Source organism: Tenrec ecaudatus, chromosome 4, assembly GCF_050624435.1.
Source record: "Tenrec ecaudatus isolate mTenEca1 chromosome 4, mTenEca1.hap1, whole genome shotgun sequence".
NCBI classification, from domain to species: Eukaryota; Metazoa; Chordata; class Mammalia; order Afrosoricida; family Tenrecidae; genus Tenrec; species Tenrec ecaudatus.
In genome coordinates this window covers 98,244,073-98,264,474 of record NC_134533.1, presented here as the reverse complement: position 1 = coordinate 98,264,474, position 20,402 = coordinate 98,244,073, and the positions used below count along the sequence as shown (strand labels likewise).

The 20,402-nt window shown below is 41.5% G+C and overlaps 1 long non-coding RNA gene across 1 annotated transcript; it reads right to left on the bottom strand.

Annotated features, from left to right (window-relative positions):
- Positions 1–1,970: 1,970 nt before the first annotated feature.
- LOC142447004 (uncharacterized) lies at positions 1,971–16,066 on the bottom strand. The gene is made up of 5 exons (XR_012784052.1): positions 15,924–16,066; positions 10,473–10,537; positions 4,313–4,469; positions 3,174–3,262; positions 1,971–2,120 (listed from the first exon to the last, which is right to left on the bottom strand). It is a non-coding gene; the product is annotated as an uncharacterized LOC142447004 (long non-coding RNA).
- Between the last annotated feature and the right edge of the window lie 4,336 nt (positions 16,067–20,402).

Genomic DNA, 20,402 nt, shown 5'->3' with positions numbered 1-20,402 from the left:
CCCTAGTGCCACCCTTTCATGTCGTCCCATGGTTGCCTCCTACCTGACGTTCTCACCCACTCGGACCAAGCATCTGACTCCCCAGCTCTTGTTCAAATGTTGATCAAGGATATCTAGCTATCCTTGATGAAAACATTACCATACTTTAAAGCATTCTACAAATTCCCATCACTTTTAGGACAGATTTTAAATGTTTTATATGGCTTTTCAGTTTTTCAATAAATTACTTCCTGCTTTTATTACAAACATCTGCCCTTTAGTGTCCACAGTTATAAAACTGGGAAAAACAATGTCATCAAGTTGATTGAGACTCATCGTGACCCAGTAGGACAGAGTAGATTTGTCCCTTAGGGTTTTCCAGGCTGGAAATCTTTGCGGTAGTAGAAAGCTTCCCTTTTCTCCCACACCTAGTGGTCTCCAACTGCTGACCAAGGGATGAGCAACCCGGTGCATAATCCATTATGTGAACACGGCTAGTACATACCTTAGGAGACTGTCATAAGGAGTCAACCAATTAAAACTGGCAAAGCACTTCTAGGTTACCCTGATATAAAACAAGTGTTACTATTAAACAAAGAAAGAAAGAAATCCCAATCTTCATCTCCTCTTTCCTTACTTGATTACATCCAGCCACAAGGATTCCCTTTGAGTTCCTAAGGACTCCCTGTCCATTCTCCCCTCAATATCACTGACTCCGTGAACATGCTCGACTCCCACCTCTTCTTCTTGTCCCCTACTCACTATCTGGTCTCAATCAACGGAGAGGACCTTCCACTTAGCCCCCACCACCCCACGCCACCGCCAGCCCTCAAACCAAATGCAGTCCTTCCATACATCATTTATCTTTCTTTTATAGGACTCATCAGAGGTGTAATTCTTTGCGTGGTTTCCAATGTCCATTTGCCAAGGCAGACTAGAAGCTAAAGATGTGACCGTTACAGTCGTGTTTGTACCGTTTATGTTCGAACCCCAGCACCTAGCACAGTGTCTAGCACACAGGTAAATGAACGGCTGAATGAGTGCTACCCCAATTCCCTATGTACACAACCTTGTTGCCCCTTGAGTTCCATACATGCCATGGAGAGACTGTCCGTTTGTGAAAGGGAGATTGGGAAAGCTGAGCTGCAGACCCTCCATTTGCGACCTGCTTTGCTCGATGCTACTGTTCAAAGATGTCTTCGAATGTGTCTGCCGTGAGTCAGAATCCACTTGATGGCACAACAACAACAATGACCGTACACCCAGTGTTACTCGCTGTAGAATTATGTATCAGAATATGTAGCCAGAGTCCTGATGGGCTACTCAGTGATAACGTTTTCTCTTATCATTAAGGAGTTCAAACGAGGCAATTCTGCTTACACCATGCTCCCTTGTTACCCAGCACTTTCTGAGGAGTAACTTACAATGAGCTGAGGAACTTTTCCCCAAGGGGCTAGGCTTCTTCCAAGGTCTTCAATTCACGCCCCCACCCCCTTTTTACTCCCTCAATGTAAGTCCATACATCAGCAAGCAGAGGACGGCATCCCACAGCACCCAGCTGTGAGCCACTCATGAGACTGAGCTGCAGACCAGCCTAGAGAGAATATAAGAAATAACTTACTTTCACTGTAGACATTATAGAAAGGGAGGGGGAAGTCGCTGTTTCCAAGGGAACGCTGCAGTGAACAGCGTAACCAATGGAGAAGCAAAAGGGGAAAAACAACAACAAATCCCATGCTCCACCTCCGCAAAGAAAGCACCTGTTCATTTGTGCTGTATGTGCAGACGCAGCTCAGCCTGGGATTGGGTGATCTGCGAAGGGATCAGCCGACTGTGAGCCAAGCGCACTCTTTGTAGCGAGCCAGGGATATAACCACTTTTGTGGCAGCAGGGTGTCTTGACATTATGTGGTAAATTACCTCCTCTTGGATACCAAGTGGTACCAGGAAAAAGTAATTTACCTTCTTCAGGTTACACACCCCCAGAGGATAAAGCACTCACCTAGATGAGCAAATTGCTTTTTCCTTATCATTATGAAACGCCATCCTGACACCGTGTTCTCGCTGCCCTAGTCCATCTGAGGACAGGCTTTTAGCCTTCGCCTGCTGCTCCTCCCCGTCAGGGTACAGGTGGGAGAGGAACTGGAGGACAAGAGGAAGAATTCCGTTTTGACAGAAAAATCAAAGGCCACACTCAAGGGTGTCACACTGCTTCGGTCACCCCTTAGCGTGGTGTCCCTACCACACAGGCTGCCTCTGGGCAAAAGACACAAGTGCATGTCCAGGCGGGACACAAAACAACGAAGCACAAACGAGTTTGTCCCCAGAGCTGGTTCATAGCCACAGAGAAGCAGCTTGAGAAAAGCATTCTGAAGGGCAGGTCACACCTTGAAGCCCTGGACAGGACTAGCTCAGTAGGACACTTAATGGCCAGGCAGCCCCTGTGGGCACAGAGGAGATGATGGCCTCTTTGACAAAGTTCAGGAGTTCATAATATGCCCTCAAACACCTCAATGTTATACATGAGGCCAAGAGTTCGTGTGACTGCTCTCCTCCCGAATGACTCATTCTCTTTCCATCCTCGAAGCCAGGTGTGCCGTGGTGGATTTGATTGTATCGAAAACAAGCACTGACTAAGGATAGGATGTTCACAGAATTAAACTCAGGGGAAAATGTTAGATATCAAGATGGGCAGGTATAAAAATACACAAGGGTGCCCTGACCCATCATGGTTTTCATAGAAGTAATAACTTCAAAAAGACTCCGAGTCTTGTGGTTTGTTTTGTATTCTGGAAAGACTGCCATCTTAATAGAAAGGAGTCAAACCTTGGCCACAGGTCTTCATTTTGGTAAGGTATGTTGCCCCTGAGCTTGACTTAGGATTAAAATCATGCTTCAGTATTCAACCACTGAAAATTAATGTTTCAAAAGCAACCAGCAGAGTATTTGAAATATGAAATGCTTCTAAAATAATAACATTTATAATTAATAGCAATCCTTTGGAGAAACACCAAATTACAAAGAAAACAGTGTGAAAGTATACCTTAGAGATAGTAAGTAGTCAAAAAGAAAATCACATTGTTGCTGAATTGATTCCTATCCCAGTGAAAAGCTGTGTAAGATTTCTGAGCCTGGAAGTCTTTATGGGAACAGACAGTCTTATATTTCACCTGAGGTTGGCAGTTTCACACTCACCCCACAGCGCCACCAGGCCTTCAGGAACTAAAGCGGCAGAGCACCAGTGATGCCAGCCAAAGGACCATTTACCTACCCCTGAGGCTCGCCTGTAAAGAGAGAAGCACAAAGCAAGGTGGGACATTAGAAGTCATCTGGTCCAATTTTGCAATCATAGCTAGCAACTTTCCCTCTTGCTCTCCAGTCTCAGCATGTCCTCCAGTCCCCACTGAGCCCTATCAACACATCTATTTGGCTAATAAGTCGTAGACTTGAAGATGTTGTTGTTGGATGCTATTGAGCTGATCTCAACTCAGATGAACCCTGTGTGACAGAGAAGACTGCCCTGTAGCATTTTCTAAGCTGAAATCTTCGCAGGAGCAAATCCCTGGGCCTTTTTCTAACAGAGCTGCTGGGTGGGTTTGCACCCAAGAGTACTTTTCCTAAATCCAGTACGTGTCATGCCAGACATGGACGGCTGGGAGAAAGGGATAAAAGGAAGAGAGAGCCTTTTTCCGTTCATCTAAAATAAAAAATAGGGTGGACTTGAAAGTAATTATTTCCCTTGGAATTAATCATTTCAAGAAATAATCTTCAAAACTCTGGCCTACGGCCTGCTCTAATCTTTATCGTGTTAAACCTCCCTCATACCTAAGGCAAGGAGCAACAGAGACAAAGGATGAGTTTAGCTGCGGGCCCCAAGGTCAAGTGTTTAAAAGGAACACTAATGGGGTTCCTTCACTGTAAAGATTGGGAAACCCTGCGAGGTAGTTCCCCTCTGTCCTATAGGCTCGCTGTGATTTTTGGTCTACTCCGACTTAGAGCTGCAGTCCCTGGAGCCCCATAGGACATTCTGAAATGCATGCATGTGTGTGGTGGTGGTGGTGGTGGGTGGGGTGGGCAACATCAAAATGAGCTCACAAGGAGATAAATTGATACATCCATTTCTAACATAAAAAGCTCATGGAGATAGCCCTGGACCAGGCAGCATTTGGTTCTGTTTTTCTGTTGTACATAAAGATTATTCATATCATCTTACATCTTGCTTTAAAAACATTCGAGGTCAAAAGGATGAAAACAATCCCCGGATATTCAGGTTACCAGATACCAATGGTTTGAGATAATATGCGGAAAACAAGCATAAACCTTTCCTCACTTACTCTCTTTCCCGTTCTCCATCAGAGGTGGAGGGCCGCTTTCCTCCTCTTCTGAACACAAAGAGCCCACCCAGCCAGGCGCTGGAAGAAGTTCTGCTTCCACCTCTTTGAGATTTTCTGAGCCTTCATGCCTTCCAAAGAGGGATACAAATGCACTCTCCTGAAGAAAGATTGCCATGAGGAAAACATCCATAGATTTATAAATACTCAACACTTGTTTTTAATGAATATAAGCTACGTCAGAGATCATCTCCTCTATGAACCCAGGCTCTCGTTTTACCAGAGCATGAACTGCCTGGCTGCTACAGTCCTGGGCGCCCACTGGTCATTGTGAATTTGCACACACCTTACTTCAGTGCTCAGTGTTCCTGAAAATAGTATTTAATGGGAAGCAATTTAAAAATCTTGGGACTGATTGAGAATAATACCAACATTTCTTTTGCATGGTTTTCATGAGGATCAGTGGAAACTGGAAACATAAAATGTCGCAGAGTTCATCCCCAATAAAAGGGAGCTCTTACTTACCGTGAATACTGCCCAGTATCTCTATGGGCATTACGAGGCCTAGTAAAGACAACGAAGTCAATTTTCTTTCCCAAGAGGCTATTTTCAATTTTATAACCTCAAGCCAATGAAACTGAATATTTATGCAATGAAATTTGAAATGATTTTAGGTATAATATCTCTAAATCTGCCAACATAAAAATAATTTTTAATACTTGATTTCAAATCTAGATTAAATATCATCTAATTGTTGTATAAAATTAATAGCAAACATTTCTTTAAAATGTATTGCAGAGACCCAATACATATGGGTTTTTAAACCAGATTAATTGGTTTGTATGCTGATCTTAGACATGCTTTTCAGTTTCTTTATTTGAAGAAACATAACTGGTACCATTGGAAATCATTTATCTGGGCATCGGGATCTTTCCAAATTGTCAGCCAAATGAAATATAGAAATAAGCAAGTTGCTGCACTTACTGTAAAATCACAAAACTGACATCATGACTTCTATATTCAAGTACTTGTATTTATTAAAAAGTCTTAATTTGCTCATTGACTGATTTTATAAACTAAATGCAATTTTAAGGATATCTTTATATATACAGGAGTCTTGGAAGCATAGTGTTATGGCCCCAAAGGTCAGCTGTGAGAAAGGCCAGCTACTCCGGGAGAGAGAGAGGGGGCTTCGATCCCAGTGACGCGTATTGTCTTGGAGCCCCTCAGGGGCTGCTCTCTCCTACAGGGTCCCAATGGGTCAGAATTGATTCGATGGCAGTGAGTTTTGAGTTGTATATGAAAACTGGTATTTTTACATATTATTATAATTTAATAACTCTTTATAATTATAACACTGAATTTGGAAAATATATTTATAGTTAGCATTTAGCTGTGAAGGAAGAGAAGTGTTATTTCTGAAACAACATTTAGAATCCTTGCTATGGTAAAGAAATGGACATTACTTATTTTTTGTTTCATATCCCTTAAGCAGTGTAAGAACTATGATTAATAAAATGCATAATATAAATCTTAAGCCATACACTCATGTTTACAAAGTATGACCCTGTGGGATAACATTTCACTTTGTTTTGTAATTTGGCGGGGGGACATTTTCAAAGAAATGAAAGCATATTAGGCTGAGAAAAATACAACGACTCCGTAGGAGAATGGCACGTTCGATGCATTCGGGGGAGATGAGAGTCAAATTTCATCCATGAAAATGACCAGCTTATGCCTACGAGGGAAAGGAACAGTTAAACTCCTTGACAGGGTGGCAGTGAAATAAGTGCCAGTAAAGCAGAGAGAGCTTCAGTGGCAAAGAGCAAGACCCTCAACGCGATGGATTGACGCGGTGGCTGCCACAGGGGTCAAACATAGACACGACAGGGGGGCTGCTGCAGGAGGTGGCAGTGACTCATTCTGCTGAACATCGGGTCCCTATGGACTGGAACCGAGTCAACAGCACCGAACCATAACCGCGAGCGGCAGGGAAAGAATAGGCTGATGCTGACCAGGAAAGTGGGAGTTGTCCTAGTTCAAAACAGTTGTTAAAGCCAGAAACCAAACATCCAGCAGATTGTACAGTCATCTACTCTTTATGCTGTTATTGTTGATAACGATGAATTTATCTGTCATTTGTAGAAGAACAATGGAACATCATGCGCAGTATAGAAAAACAAACAAACAAAACTCCTCAGATTCTGGACATTTGTGCCCTCGTGGTACAGAGTTAGGCATTGGGCAGGTAATCACAAGGTTGGCAGTTCAAATCCGCCATCCCCTCCACAGGAGAAAGATGAGGCTGCCTGCTCTTTTAAAGATTCAGTCTCAGAAACCCCAAGAAGCCGTTGTACTTGATCCGATAGTGCTGCTATGAGTATGCATCGATTCTACAACAGGAGGGCGGGGTTAGTGTATAGTAAAATATGGGAGGAAGCGTGAGAAGTAGGGAACACAGGGGAAAGGAAGGGACAGATGAAATTTCCTACTCAATGTCTACTCTTTCAGAGTTGGCCAGCCTTATTTAGACGTGGGCTGTCACTGAAGCTTTTCAGTTGCAACTGATAATGGCACTTTATACTGATTAGAATAGGGTCGTGTTGAAACTTCAAAAGATGCGTGTCCATTCCATCAATACACCACAGGCCAAATATGCCATAGAATGGTCCTCTGGGAACTGAAAGATGAGGAAGCCATCACTCCCCTCGAGGATCTGGCTTTGCCAACATGGGATATGTGTTTTGAAGTGACTTACCTAAGCGCACGCGATTCATTAGCTAATGAAAAGAGAGGTGAATGGAGACTTTCCTAAGTGTAGCAACATCCCGCCTCGTCATCAACAGCACAGGGCTGCCTTTCCTGACTTGTTTCTTGACATGATCCAGATAGAGACTGGGGGCAGGTCCAATACCATATCTCACTGTATTACCGGAGCCTGACTTCACAGGCCAGCGTGGGCTCCTTCAAGCTACTAAATGCAACAGTGGGAGTTGCTTAGAAACCCACGGTGACAAATATTGCACAGGCCAAAGATCTTAGCTGGCACGCATTTTGAGATGTCCGCTTACATGTTGTTTCTGTCTCTTGGAACCTTTCTTTGTTCCCATATTAAAGGGTCGGCTCTGTGCTTGGTTCCTAGGTAAGGCACACAGCGGGCAAAAATGAAAAGACCTATGTATATTTGTAGCATCTGTTTCTCTGAAAAGCAATGAGAGATGAGTGTGCAGGAAAAAAATTCCAGAGGAGAATAATTGTATCCCAATCCAAACCCACAGCTTGGTTAGAGCAAGCCACATTTGAAGTAGAAAGAGGCAGAAAAGACGGGACATGTGCATCCATCTGCTTGCTACCTGGTTTCCTGGCAGCATGACTGACGGAAGCTTGGACACTCGAAGACACATTTTGTGGAGCATTTGGACAAATTTTAAATATTCAACATTTCAAAACACTGTGATTTTCCGTGTTTCTGGGGATATCCTGGGGACCCAGCCCAATGGCCATCGAACACGGGGCCCCAATAAAATGATTTAAAATTCAAAACAAGACAAAAATAGCATGTTGGGTCTTAAAGATCCCTTACAAACAATTAGCCATCTAAGAGAGATGTAAAACCTTGTCAGCTGATCCCCTGACTCTGATGCAGGTTGGACCTGATCTGGTTTTCAGCATTTTGTGTTTTTCTGTGGTCATTTTGGTTGTTGCTGTTCATATTGGGGTTTATCTCAGAGTATTTTGTCATTTAGGGTAACCCTCTTGAATTTTTGTTATATGTTTCTATTTTTCATTATACGAAACGCAGGATTGATGAACCTATGGAAACAGCAAGTAGAATAAGGGGAACAGTGTGGGATTAGGGGTAAAAGGGAGCTGATGTCAAGGAGTTTAAGAAGAAAGAGAATATTTTGAAACGGATTGTGGTATCAATTGTACAATACTGCTTGATGTGATTGAACTATGGAATGATATGATATCTGTATTAACTCCCAATAAGATGGTTTTAGAAAAAAAATACTATGATTGTCCAGCTGTAGCACCAAAGATACCTTATAGGTCAACACACCAGTACAAAGACCAGGGCGATTAGCATACATACACCGCCCAAATGACACAGCTCTCCTTAACTGCAGGAAATTGTAGCACTACTTCGGGCAGGGACAAAAGGGAAAGTTGTCCACAAACTCAGCAGAATGCCCAATTCAAAGATTAAACAGTTGAGTTATAAAGTTGTACTTCCTTCGTCCTCAGTTTTTTGTAGACTAATATTTGTAATTGTTCCCAGAGGAGAGGGGGATAGAAGGGAGTGGGCAGAAGCAGGAAAAGGACATTCTACCCACCAGGCCTTCAAGTGGGAGACATATCATCATCCTTTCAATTGATGGAGGGAAAGTGACGCCTGTAGCCACTCCAGTCCTCTAGTCCACCTAGTCTAAACAAACAACAGAATCTTTGCTTTTTGCTTCTACTTTTACTAGATTCTAGTTTAAGCTTAACTGACTCCTGATTCATAAGTTTTGGCTTATTTCGTTTATTCTGGGATACCTTTTTCTTCTGTGTAACCTTCGCCTTCAGTTAAGGAACAATGTGCCTTTTCAGTAAGCAGCATATCAAGGTGACAGGGGGAGCTCACGTACGGGTTTATCTGTCCCGTAAGTCCAGCAGCACATCTTGAGGCTGAGTTCACCTGGATGTACCGAGTGACTGGAGAAGCCACATCTAAACGCTTAAGTTCAGCATGGCCTCCTGCAATTTTAAGCACGTGCAGCCAAAATTCAGCACGCTTTGTGATGCACGGACCCTGGGTCCAAGCTCTCTGTTTGGCCTGTAGACTTTCAACCGCACCATTGTAATCCTGGAATGGCACACACTCGGTTGCTTTTCGGATATGCACACCCTTGATAGCTGGGCATTTTCATGGATGTTCTTAGACATGACCCAAAAGTTTTGCCCTTTTATTTGCGTGTGTGTGTGTGTGTGTGTGTGTGTGTGTGTAGGGGCGGGTGGTTCTGGGTCAAATGAGTCAGACCATTTTGGCTGATTCCTGCAGGCCGTTACAGGAAGAGGTAAACAACATAATTTTGACCAAAATATAATAAAATACAGAGGTTTGAGATAGCACTGATAATCCATATATCTTATAGTACAATATCACACAGATTTCATCTTTTTGATGAAAGAAACTTGCTAAACATATCATCATCTCTGGTTTCAAATGTATGCCATGTCAGAATTCCCTAATGAATAAACTCACAAATCCCAAATGGAGGCTGAAATGACAGGATGGTCCTAACTGTAGAGTCCAGTGCCACTGGGCCGGTCTGCCACCACTGCCTTACATGCATCCCAGACTCTCACATTAGCAGGTCCCTGAAGGAACATTTTTCTCTCTCACTTTTCTATCTTGGCATGTGCACTAATCTTTCCTGGGAGTGCGCTTCATTCTTTCCTGCTTACTGCTTCTGCTTGTTGAACAAATTCCAAGACTAAGGTTCTACCCCCACATTATTCTCCCCTCAGCAGTCCCTGGAGAAAGACAGCAGACTTGGTAAAATAGCAGAGCAGTGAAAAGGAGGACAGCCTTCGATAAGATGGATGGACACCATGGCTGCATCGAAGCGCTCAAACCTAAGGACAATGGTGGGATGGTGCAGGACTGTCGTCCGTGGTCACCGTGAGTCAGAACCAACTCAGTGATCCCTAACAGCAAGAACACTTCACAGCATTAGCACATCGCTCTAATTTTCAAGTAGATCCAATACTTCATTATATTTTTATGTAAACTGCACTTTCAGCATATGGTATTCAAGTTATTACAAAGACTTTTATTTAGGGATGTTACTATTGTTTTATGCAGTGGTCAAACGCTTAAACTAGTGAAAGAATACAATCTTTGAATAGATTATACTATGAAGATCTGAGATATGACCCATAATGGGTAATACTAGAAATCTGTACCTCTACCCTACTCAGGGAACCCTACGTGCTTTTAGATTGTGGGCTTTCCTGAATTCATAATCAGTTTTATACAACAGCCAAAATATCAATATGATGTGGTTTTCTCTCAGTTTTGTCCAGTGATTGAAAAATACTTGTGAAGTTAAATAGAGAGTTATTGAAAAAAAGATATATTAAAAATAACAGCAAATGAAAGAAGCAAAATCACCATGTATTGGAGACGACCAAAATCCACACTCACAGCCATCAGGTTGACGTCCATTCACAGAGACCCTACAAGACAAAATAGAATTGCCCCATGGGTTCCTAAAATTGTCAACATGTAAGGAAACTGACTGCCCTTTCTCCCATGAAGCAGCCTGTGGGTTCAAACTATTGAGGTTTTGGCTTGCACCAGAGTGCTTTAGCCACTGTGTAACTGTGATTCACATAGCAAATTATCTATAAATAACCCCTTCAATATTGTATGAAACATACTTTAAATATATATTTAAAAGATAAAAGGAATGAAAGACCGTTCAGTCCTTGTGGTGAATTGCTGAGAGGAAAAAACACCTATTTGATTTTCGTCCTTAAGCCCGACTGAGCAGAGATGCAGATGGCAAGCTTCTAATGGTAGAAGAGACAGCTTAGACTGTAAAGGGGTCAGAAAATGTTGAGGTTCAGAGTAGGCAAAGTATTAAGAAGGTGATGAAGTGTGGTCAATTAATAGGGCCTTTCTGGGCACAATTCCTTATGTGATTTTTTATAATTCTGGACTCTATACTTGTCTCTGTGATCCCATTTGGGAGGGAGTTCTCTGTTACAGGATTAAGGTGGGGGGAAGACTGGGCTTTCTACTCTAGTTACAGACTCAAACCTACAGAGGGTCACTAGGAGTCAGCATGGACTGGATGGCAGTGAGCTTGGGGGCTTCTTGAAGACTAGCTGATGGGAAGGTATGACGCAAGACACCAGTGTTTGTTTTCCTTGGGGCTCTATTCTGCTAAAAGACAAAGCGACATCTTCATCAAAGTCATTTCTCAGGGTTTACGGGTCTGGAACTTCCACAGAGAAAAAACCGAGAACCGTCAGAAGAGCACACTAAATATCCCTGCCTCAAGTGCAGGAGGCCATCACGACGAAATGCACCAGATGCTGTGCCACGTTGGGCTCAGACCGGCAGCGGCAAGACTGCGAGACACCGTCCCCTCCTCTGGCCCGAGAATAGGAGACTGAGGAAGAGTCACTGGCTGGCTTCCTGGTCCATGGAGGCTAAGGCCTAGGGAGCACATTTTTGAGAGGCCGAGGATCAGAGAGAGACTTGCTGCCGGATAAGGAGAGGTGTTGCTGTGAACCAATGATTGTACCGTTACTATTTGCCGATCCTGGCTTGTGGCAACCTATTATCATCCCCAAAGCACCCCGTTATTCATGAGTATCACCTGTGAGTTCTGTGTGGGTGCTGCAAAGGTTTATGGAGCCCAGCATTGATGTAGAGGGCCGTTGGGGGACTGGTTGGTGTCAGAACAGGGAAAGAAGGCTGGAGAGTGGAGGCAGGTCTGATCCCTGGCTTACTACAACCAGGTGGATTTGATTTTCCTTTTCCTTGCGTAGCCAGATGAGGTCAGATATGGCCAGCTGCCTTCCAAGCCTTTTACTGCAGGTGAATAGAAATCATACAATATGGAGAAGGCTGAGTCGATAGCTAGAAAAAAGGCAGAGGGTGTTTGGCAGCTGGAAAAAGGATAAATATTCCAATGTTTAGAAAAGTAAAGATTAAATCAATGAACTGGCACTTAGCTATCAACTGAGCGTCTGTTTCCTTTCATCTTTACTTTACATTATGTCCTATACAGCAATAGATAATGATGCATATTTCACATAGATAGCTGTGCATGTAAAACACACACAGTCACATACATGCAAAAGCTAATAAAGGTAATCAAATAATTTCTAAATTTATTTTATCCTTTAACATACATTAGAATTTGTTAAACAGTACCTCTACCCTACTCAGGGAACCCTACGTGCTTTTAGATTGTGGGCTTTCCTGAATTCATAATTTTGTCATGGAAAACCATAAAATATTGGTATATTGAAAATAGTATGTTAAGTACATTATTTTCAATACTTTGATAGTACCTAAACACTATCAAATTATGAGTAAGCAGCAGTAGGTCCTAATTGAGAAAAGAAAAACAATTTGTATATAAATTTAGAAAATTCTATATATGCAATTTTTCTTCAAATTTACCTGAAATAATAACACTAATATATATTTTCTACCATGAGAAAAAAATTGTCCAGATCTTAATACACCAGATCTTGGTGCTGTGTTCTCCAGTCAATAAGCAATTTCATTAATTAGAATTGTTAACAGATATCTGGGAAGACATAGATGCCATAGATCTGAGAAGGTCACACGCCAGGTAAGCAAGTTAAAGTATCTGCAATTTGGGGTCATTTTGCGAGAGTGACTTGTTAGGAGCTGGAGAATTGGTTGTGACACATAGCAATCCTAGGTGCAACAGAATGAAACACAAATCCTGCACAATGCTGTAAACCATTCATAATCATTCTTATGTTTGAATCCATTTCCAGATGTACTATGTCAATCCCTTTCATTGAGGATGTTTCTCTTTTTCACTGACCCTCTGGCTATACCAAATCCCTTTTAAGGGACTGGTCCTTCCTAGAAGCATCTCCAAAGTTCCTAATATCTCAGCTCATAAGCTTATATATTTATCCACTGGATGCTGAACACGATGGGTCCTGGTGTCATTATATTTTCACCATCATGCTCCTCTTTGGCATCAGTTGGGTCTTCTTCCTGCTCATGCCTTATCTGGCACTATTTCCATCTTTGAGTCTCCACTATGAATTTGAATTATGGCATTGATAAAGAATATTGAATATATCAAGGACTTCTATACTTCTAAGAAGTACAGCCAGAATGCTCCTGAGATGAGAGGATGGTGGGATTTTGTGGCAGGAACTTTGGAGCAATTCTACTTAGTCACTATGAGTTACAATCAACTCAATAGTAGTAGATCTTGGGTGGCCAGTATTGACAACTGTTCACCTCAGCCAGGGGCTGTACAGTCACCCATGGCAACTTCACCAAGGTCAACTTCAGTGTGCCTCTTAGACCTACAGCTAACTCAACTCTGACCAGTGGCAAAAACCAACATTCATCTAGTCTCCCTATCAGGAATTCACAAACGATCTTTTAAAATCCTGCACTAAAATCTCTGGGCAGTAGCCCAGCCCCTGAGCTCTGAGCTCCATCCAGCCCTTTGATAGTTAAGGGGGGTGGGGAAGAGGAAGAGAGACTAATTGAACCTGGCTTGAATAAAAAACAAAAAAAAATGAAGTATAGACCCAAATAATTAAAACTATAAGTAGATAAATCTCTAATCATAGTTGGGTCCTTGAACACTAATTAAAAATGTCAACCAAAAAAAAAGAATGCAAAAAATCACCTTGACCTAATAAACATATATTGGTTGTTTGCGTCAGTAATTGAAAATGCATATTCTTCTCATGTCCACACAGAATGCTGTTTGTGCCAGGCCATAGGATCCATACACAAATCGTAATGATATTAAAACAGATGAATGTCCACACGTTATTCCCTATAGCAGAAAGAAATCTAGGAAACTCCCCACATACTGGAATATGAACAACCCTTTTCTGAAATGAATCTACATATGGCAGGGCAAGGGAAACAGGCCATTTGGATAAAGCATGAATGGACCCCAAGGCAACATTTTAGGACTACATTTCCCAGGACTCAGTGCAAGCTTGATAGAAGCTCCCAAGAGTCTTGTGTGTACAGGAACTTTTTAAAAAGCTTGATGTGGATGGCCATAGCAGGGTGGCAGTGGCCCTGGAAACGGTGGAGGTGGAGGCTGGGCAAGAAGTGCTGAGTCCAGCCAAGTAGGCTAGGTCCAGTTTTCTTTTTCCTGGGAGCTTCTCAATAAAAATTTCTTGCAATGCTCTTTGTCTTCCAAAAGTAACGCTTTCTCTTGGTAAGATGCTGATTCTGGTAAGAAATCTATGTACATGTAACAGGAGAAAGTCGGGTAAAGTTGCTGCCATCAAGTTGATTCTGACACATAGTGGCTTTATAGGACAGGGCAGAGCTGCTCCTGTGGGTTTCCAATATTGTAACTCTTTATAGGAGTAGAAAACCTAGTTGTTCTTCCAAGAAGTGCCTGGTGGTTTTGAACTGCTGACCTGTGGTTACCAGCCTGTAGTAGTTACGTAATGTCTTTTCAATGTGGTAAATAGAGTGAAGGGATAGAGTCTTGCCTGTCAAATAGGATACAGCCTGATGATGCTTCCTTGTGGGTGTGGCCTTCTCATGAGGATGCTGGGAACTTTCTCTCTTCCTCTCTGGAAGCAGGATGCACTCTCACTCTGCTTCACCTTCCTGCTGAAGAGAGACACTCAGGAGCTGGAGAAGCCACGTGGAGATGCCTCCCCGACCACCACAGGATCCACAAGACTTTCCACCACCAGCCTGTGATCTTCTTGCATTTGGCACCATTGTGAGTGGAAACTTGAGTTTGTGAGGAATTTATGGACTAGTATAAGACATATGGGCTAATATTGGACTTATGGGCCTGACCTGGACTGGGCAGGGGATGTTCTCTCAATATACAAAAGCTCTTTGATATAAAGCTCTTTCTTATACATATATGAATGCTCCTGGATTTGTTTCTCTAGTCAGCCTGGACTAACACACAGCCCAATATGAAGCCACTATGCTACCAGGGCTCTTATCTATCTGTCTATCTGTCTGTCTATCTATATATCTATCTATAATAAAAATATACCATGCCAATATTTTTGAGCTGGTTGTAAATTAATTATCATTAAAGGAAAATTACAGATTGAAGTGTTTATATTATGAAATAAAAATATGTATTCAACAATTCTATATTATATTCAACAATTCTATATTATATTCAACAATCCTATATTATTTCCATAAGGAGCTAGAATAATATGAGCAAATTAAACACAAACTAAATAGGAGAAAGAATTCATGCAGAAATTAATGATATAGATAAACAATGAAAGAAATGAAATATCAATGAAAACAATGGATACAACTGACAAACTCAGAAAGAGACTAAGAAAGAGAGAAAAAACAATTCCCAATCTCAAAAATAAAAAGTAGCTTATCTCTAGAGAGCTCACAAACATGTTTTAAATAAAGGACAAAGCATTAAAACTCTGTGCCAACAAATCCATCTTGGTCAAATTTCTCATATAAGCAAAACTTAACAAAATGCATATAAGATGAAAACTAAGATCCACACAGCTCTATATTTACTAGAGAAATTAACTTTCCTACCAAGGACATACCCACTTAGACCCTATCAAGAACATCGCCACTAATGAATTCCTAGCTTAGATGCTTTCACTCATTGAAATGTAGTGTATTACTAAATATGGCCCTTCTACCAATGATGCCTTTTGTGATGTACTGTCCGTTCCAGTCTCTAAGCCTGTGGTTGCAATCCATTATGGAAGACGATCTCTGTTATGGTAATGGCCAGGATTAAGGCGGGATATATTTTGAGTGTCCACTTAACTAGAAGGTGCGACTTACATCACCATCCTTTGTTTCCTTGGGGATATGGTATGCAGAAGGCAAAACTTATACCTTAATCAAAGTTGTCTGCACTCTAGATCGGGACTTAGGAGCACCCACAAGCATAGGGTCCATTTCCTTCACATTTCCTGAGCGCTGTGCGATGCTGAAGTGCACTGCAGACTCCTGGGACTCGAAGGCGCAGACTAAGGGAGGAGTGGCGTTTGCTGTCAGAGTTACAGAATGGTAAAATTAAAATGGGAAAAAGCAAGCATTTGGAACATCTTTAATCTTCACTCTTGGGACTAGTCCTCTGTTAATTTTTCTAAAAGAAAAATAATTATATTAGTGACTTAAATAAATTACTCAATGACTAAATAAAACCAATATTGCATAAAATATTTTAAAATGAAACTCAAAACCAAACTCACTGCAACCCTATAGGACAGGGTAGAACTACGAAGAACACAACTGTTTATAGGAGTAAAAAGTGCCATCTTTCTCCCTTAGAGCTGTTGGTGGTTTTGAAGTGTGGACCTTCTGGGTTGCAGCCCAATGCATAACCACCAAGGCACCGGGGATCCCCTATAGTGGCCTGATAAAACAGAGAATTTCCTAAACTGTAAACCTTTTAAAAAGTGAAAAGCTTCATCTCTCTCCAGAGGGATGGCTGGTGGCTTCACGTTACAGACCTTGCAGTTAGCGGCCCAACACGTAGCCCACTACAGCACCAGGGCTCCATATTTAAAAATTTGAGAATTAAATAAATAAATAGCAATTAATTTATTCATTAAAATTTTAAGAAGTAAAAATATATTCTAACTCATCTTATGAGGTCGACATAATTCTAATATAATCATGATAAAGTAAAAAATAACTTGTAAATGTAGATTGAAAATCATATTACTAATTAGAATCCAGTAATTTATAAAAAGAGTATCACATCATAACCATGAACTCACTAGTCCACGGCCAACAAACTGAATCTGGCTCTGAGCAACCTGTAAGACAGAGCAGAATTGCCCCTTTGAATTGCCGAAGCTGGAAATCTTTCCAGGAGCAAAAAAGGAAAGTCCAAATGAACCAATTTGCATATTAGTAGATTAAAGAGAAGAACCATGTATTCATCTCCAAATATGTAGAAAAACTTATTTTAAAAAACTTTTAGATATCACTGATTAAAAAACTCTCAGAAAACTATAAATGAAAGGACGCTTCCTCAAAGGACTACAAGAAACAATAACATATAAATATACAAAAGTCTCTTGAAAAAGTGTTCACAATAGTCATTGGGAACAGCAAACTGAGACCACCACACACCCACTCACAAGAGTGGTTAACCTTAAAAATAATGAAAACTCAAAATATTGATGAGAATGTAGAGAAATTGAAACTTCCAAATATTATTAGTAGTAATATAAAATGATTCCATTGAAAAGGGTAGTAAATCTTATAAATCTACACTTAGTTTATGGTCTCTTCTTAGGTATTTACCAAGAGAAATTAAAATGTTATATAAACAAACAATTAAATTATAAGATTCTACAAGAATATGCATGGCAACTTTATTACAATTAGTTCAAATTTTAAAAGATCAGGTGGCAAATGAGTAAACTGCTGTACATTCACAAAAAGGAAGACTATTCTGCAATTAAAAAAACACCATCATGGATACATGCAAAAGCATCAATGATTCTAAAAAAGCTTCTACTTTCACAAATGAGCACATATTTTATTATCCGACTTACATGAATTCTGGATCAAACTAATCTATAATGCTTGCCTCAGGGGACTCAGGACAGTGGTTCAGAAGGGGCATGAATCTGAATAGGTATTTGTGTTAAGCTAGGGTAAACATTTGTCAAAACTCCACCAATATTCACTTAAGATTTGTGCTTTTGATTACAAATATTAATAGACCACCCACAAGCCCACACATACCCTTTGGGTCTGATGAAGACTCTTTTGTACGCTGCCTCATCTTTTCTCTGCTCGGTCCTCCTTTCTCCGTCTTCTCCCCTCATTTTTGCATCTGATTCTTTCTCCATCCCCCTCCTTTCCCTTTCTCTACTCTTTCATTTTTAAGCCAGAGCAATATACCATTATTTCCCTGAACCCTTACCCATATACATCCCAAAGTGAAAAGGGGAAGTGATACATACAGAAATATATTTTGAAGTACTTTCATTGTGCTGAAAACTATGTATATATGTTCTACATTCCATCAAATTACTGGCCAGTCTACCTAATATATTTACAGTCTGACTGTTAAGTCATGAGAATACACAAGGAAAGAATAAAGCTGTTAGCTGGTCCACAGAGCCCATGTTGATGACTTTTGGTCGAGAGGGAAAGGTCTCTGTTTTTATTAACTGACATGGCTAAGGCAGTCTTCAACATGTTGCAATGACTCAATAAATATTTACTGAATGACATGATTGCAAAAAATATATGAGACTGCAGGCTTCCAAAATAATTTTCTATATGATTCTTTGCCAAGCTAGTCCTATCATTAAAAACTGAACAATGTTGGAGATAATAAAAAAATTCTACTGACCTGCAGCCCAGAGCATAAAGCCATGCTTACCATTTTAAGCCTCTGTTCAACTTAACAGCTCTCCATCCTCTCTCCCTCCAAACTCTCTGAATAGCAAGCCTACACTTTAAACCCCTCTGTGAGTTTCAGTCTGTTGATCTTTATGGGAGGAAAAAGCCTCATCTTTCTCCTGTGGAACATCTGGTGATTTCAAACTTCCCACCTTGTGGTTAACAGTGTAACATGTAACTACAGCTCCACCAGAGCACCTTCTAGATAAATTTACTCACTTCAAATAAGGCTAGGTTATGCCTTTTGAGGGTCCTAGGCACGCTGGCCTTTGTAGACCCCTTCCTCCACTGTTACAGTTGTTAGGTGCTGTCCAGTGGTTTTACCCTATGGACAGTAGAAAGTATCACTGCCTGGACCTGGGCCATCCTCAAAATTCCTCCTATGATGGGCCCTTTTGTTAAAGTCACTGAAAAAATCTCTCTCATTGAGGATCTTCCTCTTTTTGTTGTTGATCATCTATGTTACTGTGTGAGTCTGGGTTGACTAAAGAAACAAATCCAGCAACAGTCATTGTGTGTAAGAGAGATTTATATCAAAGAGCAATTGTGTATTGAGAAAACTTCCCAGGCAAGTCGAGATCAAGTCCGTAAGTCCGATATCAGCCCCAATGTCTGACACTAGTCCATAAATTCCTATCTAGACTCATGCAGTCCATGCAATGACGCTGAATGCAGGAAGATCACAGGCTGGTAGGTGGAAAGTCTTGTGGATCCAGTGGCAGTGGAAGCATCTCAGTGCTGGTGCAGGTGTCCATGTGGCTCCTCCATCTCCAGAGCTCTGGCTACCATGAGTGTGGCACCATGTGCCTTGTCAATAAGAATGTGTAGTAGAGAGTGAGTGTGATAGTTAAGGTTTATTGTGCCAACCTGGCCGATAAACACATGGGGGATTAATTGAAGGGCAAAGAGACAAATGGCTCGGTGAGCCTCACCTTTCTTGTTTTCTGGTCTCTTGTTCTCTGTTGGTCGGACCAGCATGCGGATGCCTCAGCTAGTTCTGTGTCTCAGCTGGTAAGGCTCACTTCCTGGGAGACATCCCTGAGAAGCAATATGGACCTACCCTGATGCAGCACTAGGTGCTGGGGAAGCCGCGTGGAGACCCCTGCCAGCACTGAGATGCTTACACACTCACTGATTCAGCTTTTCGCCTGCATTTGGAGTTATTGCATGCGTTTTGTGAAATTGAGGAGGACTTTGTAGATCAGTGTAAGACATATGGGCTAATGTCGGACTTATGGGCTTGGACAGCACTGGGTAGGGATGCTTCCTTAATGTACACTTAACTTTTATATAAAACTCTCTTATATACATATGCGTTTCTGTGGATTTGTTTCTCTAGAGTACCCAGACTAACACAGAGAGTGTGGCCTGCCTCCAGGAGGAAAGAGAGGAAATTGCCAGAATCCTGATGAGAAGGCCACATCCACAAAGAAGCATCAGGCTGTGACCTGATTGGCAGGCTAGACTCCACCCTTCACTGTTAATATCCCCAAGTTGACACAGATTATGTAACTGCCACAGATGGCGACCTCGATGTCCCCCAGGATTAGTCCATCCCCTGATACTGTGGCCGCAGTTCATGAGATGAAGTCTCACCATCCTTGCTTCTAAGGAGCATTCTGGCTGTATTTCATCCCAAACAGATTTGTTTGCTCTTTTTGTTCTCTCATGCCTCTGGTTGATTTAGACTCAAAGTGACCTTATAGGACAAATTAGAACTTCCCCGGTGGGTTTCTGAGACTACTTTAACTCTATGGCAGTAGAAAGTTTCATCTTTCTCCCAAGTGGCGGCAGGTGGTTTCAAACTGCTATGCTGCCCAGACTCCTTGTTCTTCTGGCAGGCCCTGCTCTATTTTAATAGGCTTTGTCAATACCCATAATTGAAATACATAAATTCTTCTTCCACATTCTCTATCACTATGTCCAATGCTCACATACATAAAA